Here is a 9,844-nt window from a genome sequence, read left to right as displayed (position 1 = left end):
CTATCTATCTATCTATCTATCTATCTCTAACTCTCGCAGCCTCTGTGTATACAGTACATATGTCTGTTTGTGTCTGTTTGCGTTGCAATGGCCACCAAACATAAACTTGACTCACAGGATCCCCACTACCAAGAGGGGAGACGCATGGCTCATGAACTGAAACTAGACCGTGTTCTAGCTGAAGCCAGGGTAAGAGTTTTTATATACCTCAATCATTTTATACTTGAACATGTGTATGGGTGACAAATTAAAGTAAAAATGTGATGAATGTAGAAGCAGGATGAGTGCAGAAGATTACATGCAGGTTACATGATGCATTTAACATCCTCTTTGGCATGTGTAACTGAGGGAATATATTTTGGAAAAAGGAATATATTTTGGAGTTACAGAGACTTGGAGAATCTATGGCAAGGCTCATTTAAGCCATTCAACACCTTACTAACACACTATGTTGTGTTTTCCTTTCACTAATCACCTGTCTTTTGGTTCCAGTACCTTTAACAACATCAGTCTTACAATAAATATTCACTCCAACACACAGACAGCAGCTGTGGAGAGAAAACGTGCACGCTCTGTAGGAGACCCTCCACAGACCTCTAAAAGGGAGTTTTTAGGACATGGCAAGCCGAGGGGGAGGCAAGGAGGCCGACGCCAAGCTTCAGCTACAGGTTATATCTGAATTATTTTACATTTGTAGGAATTTACTATGTAGATGTTGGACCAAATCAAATTAGAACACTGTAATTGATTGTTGAGAGTTTAAACTATTCTAATATCTAAAAAAACATTTAAAAAGTACATAAACCTTTCAGTGGCACTATAGTAGAAGACATTACCAAGTTCTTAACAGAAATATGTCTGATTTCATAAATTGTTCAGTTTTGGTTAAAAAAAAAAAAAAACATGCTGTGATAGCCTAACATGTTTTTCTTCTTCTATGTACTGTTTTACAGTCACACACACCCCGGTTGAATGCTCCCTTTCATCCAGTGTGGAGGTTCCACTTACTGTACCCTCAGCAGAACTAAATCCTCACGAGCAATTTGGTAAATCAAAGTGATGAATTTAAGTTTAAATCTAAAATCCATGTGTGATTAAAGAAAAACCCTTTAGACAAAACTGACTGCCGTAAATAGATTAAGAACACAATTTAGTAAAGATTAAAGCTAGTTTGATACTGAATCATGAAATGGTGTTTATTCTAAATATTGATCAATTGACTTTGTGGTCAATTGGTGGGGTTGATAGGTGGGGTAGATGAGGACAATTGGTCCTCATCTAAATTGTCCCTTACAGCTTTATTTCATATTTTCTTTACAGAAAAAAATATGGAGAGGCTCTCCGATATTTTGACGTCTTATCCTTCTGCTGAGCCTCAGAAAAGCTCTGCATCATCATGGTCTTTTCGGCAGCAGAAAGCCTCAGAGCGCTGGAAAGAAGCAAGACCATACCACCTAAAATGCCTTATTGCAAAAGAGGCTGTTGGTCAGCCATTGTGTTGGCTTTGCCATGAGCCTGCTGTTATTAGGTTGGTTTTAATGTTTAGTGCCCTGCTTTATAGGCTAAGGTGCATGTGTTTTGGGGGACACCCAGATGAAAACCACATTTATGAGAAAAGTAAGTTTTCTCCCTAGGTGCAGAAAGTGTCTTCCTGAGGAGTGGTTCTGTGGGGACTGTGATGTATTGCATCACAAAAAACAGCCACTCCACAACAGGGAATGTGTGAATAATGTTTTTTTTTAAGCCATTCCTCCAACCTCATGTGTCATTAAGGGCAAGATGGATATTTCATCCATGAGCAAGGTATGTTCTTCCAAAAGCCCTCATTTGGCTGTTCATGTTTGTCTGCAGCCAGTTACAGATAATCTAAATTAGTGCTTTTCTTTCTTTTTGCCAGCTTGCATTTTGCCAACAGTGAAGGCGCCAGACTGCTCCTGTGAAGGCACAAACTTCACCATATTACCGGGCAAACCAGTGATTTTAATTACCATCAATGGTAAGAACAATTCACTATTTAGATTGCTATTGTAGATTTGATGTTTTTCATACTAGTGTGCTGTGGCATTGTGCTTACAATTGCAGTCGTGTCAAAATCTATGGTATAGCACATGGTATTGTCATTAGCCAACACAGCTGTTTGTAATTTGATGATTTAGACAAATGTAAACAATGTGTGATACTACTCAAGAAGTCTGGTTTGAGTGCCAGGATTATAGGAACTTGTGCAGTGTCTCTCAACCATTCACAATGTGCAGAATTACCTAACTGTTTTAAAATTAATTTTTAAATGTACTTTTTTGTTAAAAGGGCGTTTTGACTTGCATCAGCCACTATATGTATGTCAAATGTGCCAGCATCAGTGGATCCCTGACTTGAAGGACCTCCTTAGGAGTGGATATTGGCCTGCCTCTGTCACCAGTTCCACACTTTATACATTGGACCTCCTGAGCTCCTTTCAGGAACTCAAGGTCATCTCTCCGGGATTCTCCAGACAAGCCTTCGCAAAGCTGCTGGACTATCGCACTAAGATTGGAGGAAGAGTAAGTGTAATTGTTATTACCATATTATAAAATTTCTTTCCATTATCAGACATTGTTACATATACTATTTCATTCTATATATCTTCCAGTCTGGACAAATCAACGGCGATACACTACAGCGCAGCTTGTTAGAGTTTTCATATGCTTCATTTGCCAGCTCTGAGCTCTGCTATGGTGCTCCTTTCACCTGCCCAGCCTGCATGCCGGAAATGTTGGCTGTTTTGGAAACAGATTTTCTTTCTTCCTCAGCTCTGATGATCCTGCCTTTTTTGAGGGGCTCTTTGTGGCTGAAGACATTGCGGTGTCTAGATTTGTGGAAACCATACATAAAGCAGTGAGAAATGCAAGTTTCAATCATAACTTGACTGAAAAGTTGTCACAAAAAGAACCATATATGTCCGACCTTGATTTCCTCCCCACTTCAACTACTTCTACCAACCAACTACTCCAAAATCAAACTGAGAGAATAAATGCCATATATTGTATGACAGCATTGCTTTTATTTAATTTGTTTTGTTTGTTATGTGTGTCATAGACACAGGAAAAAGGCACATGTGGGGACTCCCAGTGGATAGCAGCGAGGGAGACATCAAGGAGGGCTTCCAAATTAGATGAAGAGGGGATGGAGGTTGCAGTGTGTCGCCATGGATTCCTTCAGAAAGCTCTTAATATGTACAGGGGGGATATATTTGCCTACCCTCTGTATCTTCAGAAGGAGCTCATGCCAGCCAAGGCGCAATTCTTTGCAATGGATGTGGCTTGCAAATATTGGCCATACTTGGAGAAAGTGCCAAGATAGTGCTAGTGTCCTTCCTGCTCTTCAGGATCTGACCACAATGAAACCTTTCCTCAGTGTGATACATGCTCGAACCCATGCTACTAAGTGTGAAGTATGTATAATATTTTTGCATCACATGTACATTTGTAATGTTTACAAGCACATTAATAACGTGAAATTAAAGTGAAGGCATGCACCAAGAGCTTGTAACACTCCAAAGAGAAAGGAAAAATTGAAATCGCATCATATGACCCCTTTAAGACAAATTGTGCCCATTTAATTAAATTGAATTTCTTTCACCATTTACTAATAGATTAAATGGAGTGGTAGGAACCAGGAAGGAGCAGGGACAACCGCCGGTGAGGAGGTCGAGCAAGTGAACAGCTACCTCTCACGTTGTGCCCTGACAACCAAATATATGTCCAAAGCAGGTAATCAGATTGTTTGTAATATTTTTTATTTTTTTTATTCTATTGTTATTGTTATTTTTTTTTTTTAGATTAAGCATCATAACCTTATTATTTGCTTTAAACAGCATGGGTGGACATGCTTACATTGCATGCAATGGGGTGGAACCACAAAAACATCTCTCTCTACATTAGTCACTTTCAACAAGATATGTGAAGGTAAGTCCTATTAATTTTTTTTGTGTATCCTTTTGTTGTGTGCACTTGGCCTGTTTTTTAATCATACTAAGTCCTGATTATTGTATAACACTGTTCATCAGACTTGTCAGAGACTCCGGGATGAAATGGCAAGGCTAGCTGAACTAAAAACAGAGTTACTTTGCACAGATTAAGTGGTGTCACAGTGGCTTTCTTATGTGAAGGAACGGGCAGCTTTATCTGGCGGTAAGCATGACCACATAAAAGAAACAGCAAATATCCTTTTCCACTACTGTCTGAAATTTAAGTTTGATATTAAAGAGCAGCTAAAGATAATAGGCTGATCATCTATGGGTTACAGCAAACTACATGTCACCATCAGATGTTTTGCAACGTTTATTTTGGGTATTTCAGTTTCCCTGCAGGAAGTGCACATACCAAGTTCAATTAAGTATTAAAAGAAATATCAATGAAATATTAATGAAGGATTAAAAGGGGTTTCATATACAAATACAAATTCAAACTCTGAAACGGTTCTGCGTCGTTTTAACAGTGAATTTGCTTTCACTATTACTTCTACAGAGACACCAGATGCATCTCATGCCAGTCAAGGCACCACACACAGAGGACTTCAGCAGTCAGTTGAGGGGCTTTACCTTAGTGTGAGGCAGCGGAAGCAAACCCTTTACCGTCAGAATGGTATAACTACAGAATATAATAGGTTGATATATTCAAGCCACTGTATGCAGCCTACTAATACATGTTACATGTACAAGGTTGTAGATTGCAACCAACTCCCTTCACCTCTCCCTTTCCAAGCTGTAGTAGAACTACTGTGGCAGACAAGAAACATTGATTGGTCCTATCTCTAGCCAGTGTTTGTTTGCCCATTGTGGTCTACCGTAGGAACATGGTGGCCTCTGTGGAAGGGGAGCATATTTAGATAAAACCTGCCCATTCTAAAGTAATTATAGCACAGCAATTCTTATTTTCAGGAATGTGTGTTTCCCCTAAATGTTACACACTGGACCTTTGGTTTATCTGTTTGTAAATCTAAATTCAATTACTGCAGCTTTGCTTAATTTTTTTTGTGGGTGCAATATATCTTTCCTTATTGAACAGTGCTGTTACAAACCTCTACACCTGTACCTCCTGTCTTTCTAGACAGCAGCAAGCTTCGCCACCGCCTTCGAAGGAAGCTGGCAGAAGACAAAAAGCTCCTTCAGGAGATAAGAGAAATACAATGGTCTTGTACTAGACTCTGCCACTAACATTGATATAGCTGTGGTGGAGCATGCCCTGACTGGAGAGAGCACTGTGTCTCAAATATGGCTGTGGGAGGTTCATGGCAGTGGTATGTCAGTTTTCAGATGCTTCACAAGAATTTATTTACAGTTCTGCTATATAGAGCACACTGAACTAAGACATGCATGTTACATTGAGAGTGGTAATGTTCATTTAGTTAATGGGCACATTTCCAGTTTTCTTATGTATCGATTTGATTTAAAAAAAAGTACATGTTTGTAGTTACAAAACATTGAAATGCTATTATGCTCATGTATAGATTGTCTCATGTATTCATATAACTGTTGTTGATTCTTAGCAAACATTTCAATCAAGAAACAACTGCATGACCAAGTGATGTTGACAATGCGACTGCAAGAGGAAAAAAGCATTTTGGTGTTGGAGATGGCACAACACTGCACATGGTTGCAGAGCCTGGCAGTGGTTCTGAAGAACAAGATAGCTGAGGAGGGTAAGTTGAATAAAAACCCAGTCCATTTAAAGTATGAATTAAAAAAAAAACATATCAGTCTCAGTCACAGAACTTGGATGGAGTAGAACGGTTATTGCTCTATTTGCCATGGTCATTTGGCTTGCACATAATAAAAAGGGGACTATAGTTGTTCACTATGGTAACAAGTCAGTAAGGCTTTAAAGTGTGTCACATTTACTAGAGAGATTTGTTGTACTGTGGCTGTTACATGAAAGCTGAAATTGACAACATAATTTTGAACATTAGAATTTGTGTCCTGGTGTGTTACACGAGGTTTGCATAACATCAAGATTAAGCTTATTATTATCTCCTCCAGTCAACATAGAAAATCTATGGTCAGCATCATCAAACACACCTTTTTCTTGATGTAACTTCTTGAATGCTACGCAAGGTGTTACTTTAGCACAACTGTAGTGAAGAAGAAAGATGTTAGCTATTCGACATTGGCTGCAGCACAAAACGCTTTTCTGCTGCTTTGGATTGCTGCATAAAGTCTCCTCAGTGAGCCATCAGAGTTTATACAGAAGGTAGCCAGGTAGTGTTACAATGATACACATAAAAATGCCAGCCATCCTGGTATATAGATTTTAATGGGTGAAATCTTTTTACTCCATTGAAGTTCTTTGGCCTCATGAAGCAGTCTTAATATGTAGTTTGTCCTTAATGTTATCTCTTTTGTATTTTGAGATGTAGATAAGGGAAATGAGGGACTTTGCTGTCTCTTAAGAAGAAGACTGTCAGAGGTGTCAGAAAGGTTGCAGGTGCTCGTCCAACAGTACAAGACTGCTTTAGGCCCTGAGGCCTCTGCCCTACATCTTGAAGCAGAAGATCAATGTGGCCTCAGTAGTCCAGACACCAGTGAGGATGAAGAAGAAAACACAATTTAGGTAATTCATTTATTCATATGTATGTTTGTTTGTTCTCAAAAATAGACCGGGGGTGTTCCATCAAGGTGGATAAAGGAAAAGCCTGGCTTAGGAACATTGCAGGGAAAAGTTGCAGCAACGTCAACTGGCCCGTCTCAGCTCGACTCAAAGCGGGCTGATGCCGCCGCTGCAACTAAGCTTGTCAATTTGCCAGATGCTGATTTTAGAGTATAAGGCATGGCACCTGTTTCAACAGTCAGTCAGCTTGTAGCAAAGTCAGCTGGTCAAGTTACTAAACTTTCGCCTGGTTGAAGTTTTGGATGGAGGAAAGACAGGATCAGGTCATAGATTTGTTTGAGGAACAACTGTGTCTGCATGACACAAGCCTTAAAATTTACTCAACTCTTCAGGGCTGCTTATGTACTCTATGCACAAGCACAGTACATGCTTATTCAAGCCTGGTTAAAGTCAACATTGACTAGACATGGCTACATTGTTTAAGTGGAATGGCTTGAGCCTGCAGTGAAAGTCAATGTTAATTCAAGCCAGGCTTTTTCAAGAGAGCACAGCTTTCATTAGCTGCGTTGATGGAATATCCCCATTACTGTTACTCTTCATAATTTATTTGTGTATTTATTGATGCTTTACACACCTTGTTCATTCTAAAACAGCTGAGATTCACCTTCTTATCCTACCTTTTGCATTTTTGTTTGTCTGTATTTTCCCAGATGGAAGCTGCACAAAGGACTGTGTTGAAGGAAATGGACTTGCCTAGTATTTGTGTATTTTTAGTATGCTGATTGATTTACCACATCAAAATCTGTATGCATTCTATATTGTTGAAAATTAAACCTGTCTGTAGATTGCCAAGCAATTCAGTAAGCACCAGGGGCGTGTCTATGTGGTGGCCAGGTGGCACCGGCCCCCCCTGAAATTTGGCTGGCCACCCCAGGTGCCCCCCCTACCAGATGTCTCGCCATAGGCTTGTTTTTAGTACATTTCTAACTCAATTCAAATTATATTCTAAGTACAAAATTCGAATTGAGTTTTTCAGCCATTTTGACAGCCCTAGAGTGTGTGAGTGCGTGCGCGTGAGTGTGTGTGTGTGTGCAGGGGCGTGTCTACGTGGTGGCCAGGGGTGGCACTGCCCCCCCCTGAAATTTGGCTGGCCACCCCAGGTGCCCCCCCTACCAGATGTCTTGCCATAGGCTTGTTTTTAGTACATTTCTAATTTTAGGCGGTTTCTATAGTGTGATCTTAATGACAATGTCGAGAGTGCATAATGTTACACAATCCATGTGCGCGAGGACGAATCAAATTCGCTTATTCTGCAATGCAGCAGCAGCAGCAGAGGGTCTGTGCCTTTTTTGTCCAGAGGGGTATTATAGGATATAGGGGTATGGTGATTATAACTGTTGTGTAACTTTATATTACTGCACCATAGAAGATAAACATCATAACAAATGATTTCTTAAAGATGGTTATTTCGTTCAAAATTAGTCTGTCACTGTCAGTTTTACATAGTTTCGGCGGGTCCTTAAAAAGTTAAACCAGTTATATCAAATTTAAGGCCATAAAAATGTCTTAAATGGTATAAGACAGTCCTAATTACGATTATTTTATGATAACCCTGCTGATAGAAAATGAATTGGCATTGTTGTTCAGACCAAATAAAAAAATCTAGTAGCTATAACCATGGCTATAGTAGCTATAACCATGGTTATCCAGATAAGTATCTCTATAATTAATTTATATGCCCAAATTGTCATTTCAAAATAATCCACTTAAAACAACTAGTAAATCAATGTGATGTAAAGTTAAACAATTTCCTCACATAAATACGCTCAGTGTAGATTGTTTCTTTCGCTTATTTTTCTCAACTTTGTCACTGTAATAATTTTTTTCTTTTCAGTTAATATGTAAGGAAAAGTTATCTTTTGCAAGTGTTTATCATAGTGTATTTGTGGTCTTTCTCAGAAATACAAGTGAACAAACACCAAATGCTTATTCATTGCTTCATTGCACCAATTATTGACTGCAGGCTTAAAGAGCGATCAAACTAATCTGACAAGGTGCATAAATTGAAACTATTTAGTATTTGGCAATTAGAACACATGGAGGCGTCATTATTTGAGAAGTGGTAGAGAAATGCATGATATGAAAACGAATATCCCCCCATGGAGTCTAGACACTGGCGGTGGTGAAGGAGTGAAAAGCAATGCTGAGATCTGGATCAATGTGGAGCTCAGCTCCTGATGAGCACAGTGGAAGGACTCCTGCGAGCTGAATATGATAAGGACTGGAGGTGAATACGATAAGGACTTCAGGAAGATCTGAAGATTTTTGTCGCATCGATATGCTTGAAATGACAACTGTCAGCAGCAGAGGGAGGAACAACCTTAAACGTTTTTGCATGTCTTAACAGTGGTCTGTGAGGTTAAGTTAACTTGAAAAGTACAGACAACAGAACATGAAATCAAGTTATATGTCAACTGTAATAAAATAAAATATAGTGCAATGTATAATCATGAAATATAAAACATGTTATCGAATAACATCTGAAAATGAATTTGAGTTGGATTAAGTACATTTCTATTTAATCCTACTTGAGACTAAACTCCATGTGCCACATTTATTGAGGATTTTCACCTTTTCACCACTACAGAAAGATGAGACATGACTTCAAAAGCAGCGCAAAAACAATGTAATAAACAGGCAGAAACCAAAATGTAGTTCAGATTCTACATTTTATTTCTTCTCATTAATTTGAAGAGAATCCTTTGGCTACCAGGAATGGGCCCACTCCTTGCCACTAAAAACACAAGGGAATTTTTTTATTTTTTTATTTACTGGGTGTTTCCAATAAACAAACATTTTAACAAGTCTGAAGCACACATCAAGCATAACAGTTTTATTTTCCATCTATGAAGGACCGCCACCATTTGCGAAACAAAAATATAGTGCAATGTATAATCATGAAATATAAAACATGTTATCGAATAACATCTGAAAATGAATTTGAGTTGGATTAAGTACATTTCTATTTAATCCTACTTGAGACTAAACTCCATGTGCCACATTTATTGAGGATTTTCACCTTTTCACCACTACAGAAAGATGAGACATGACTTCAAAAGCAGCGCAAAAACAATGTAATAAACAGGCAGAAACCAAAATGTAGTTCAAATTCTACATTTTATTTCTTCTCATTAATTTGAAGAGAATCCTTTGGCTGCCAGGAATGGGCCCACTCCTTGCCACTAAAAACAGAAGGGAAT

The 9,844-nt window shown here is 38.8% G+C and overlaps 2 long non-coding RNA genes and 1 pseudogene across 2 annotated transcripts; all 3 read left to right on the top strand.

Annotated features, from left to right (window-relative positions):
* Positions 1-3,942, top strand: part of LOC107668133 (uncharacterized) — an 8,963-nt pseudogene extending 5,021 nt beyond the window's left edge.
* On the top strand, positions 7-2,693 carry LOC107668134 (uncharacterized). The gene is made up of 8 exons (XR_001631853.1): positions 7-189; positions 542-668; positions 954-1,046; positions 1,321-1,528; positions 1,635-1,803; positions 1,898-1,996; positions 2,308-2,540; positions 2,630-2,693. It is a non-coding gene; the product is annotated as an uncharacterized LOC107668134 (long non-coding RNA).
* A 1,263-nt stretch (positions 3,943-5,205) lies between the features above and the next one.
* On the top strand, positions 5,206-7,440 carry LOC107668135 (uncharacterized). Its single transcript, XR_001631854.1, has 4 exons — positions 5,206-5,277; positions 5,527-5,679; positions 6,388-6,587; positions 7,295-7,440. It is a non-coding gene; the product is annotated as an uncharacterized LOC107668135 (long non-coding RNA).
* Positions 7,441-9,844: the final 2,404 nt, after the last annotated feature.

The sequence above is a fragment of the Sinocyclocheilus anshuiensis genome, unplaced genomic scaffold, assembly GCF_001515605.1.
Source record: "Sinocyclocheilus anshuiensis isolate Anshui unplaced genomic scaffold, SAMN03320099.WGS_v1.1 scaffold2461, whole genome shotgun sequence".
Classification (NCBI taxonomy): Eukaryota; Metazoa; Chordata; class Actinopteri; order Cypriniformes; family Cyprinidae; genus Sinocyclocheilus; species Sinocyclocheilus anshuiensis.
This window is presented reverse-complemented; position numbering and strand designations above follow the sequence as displayed.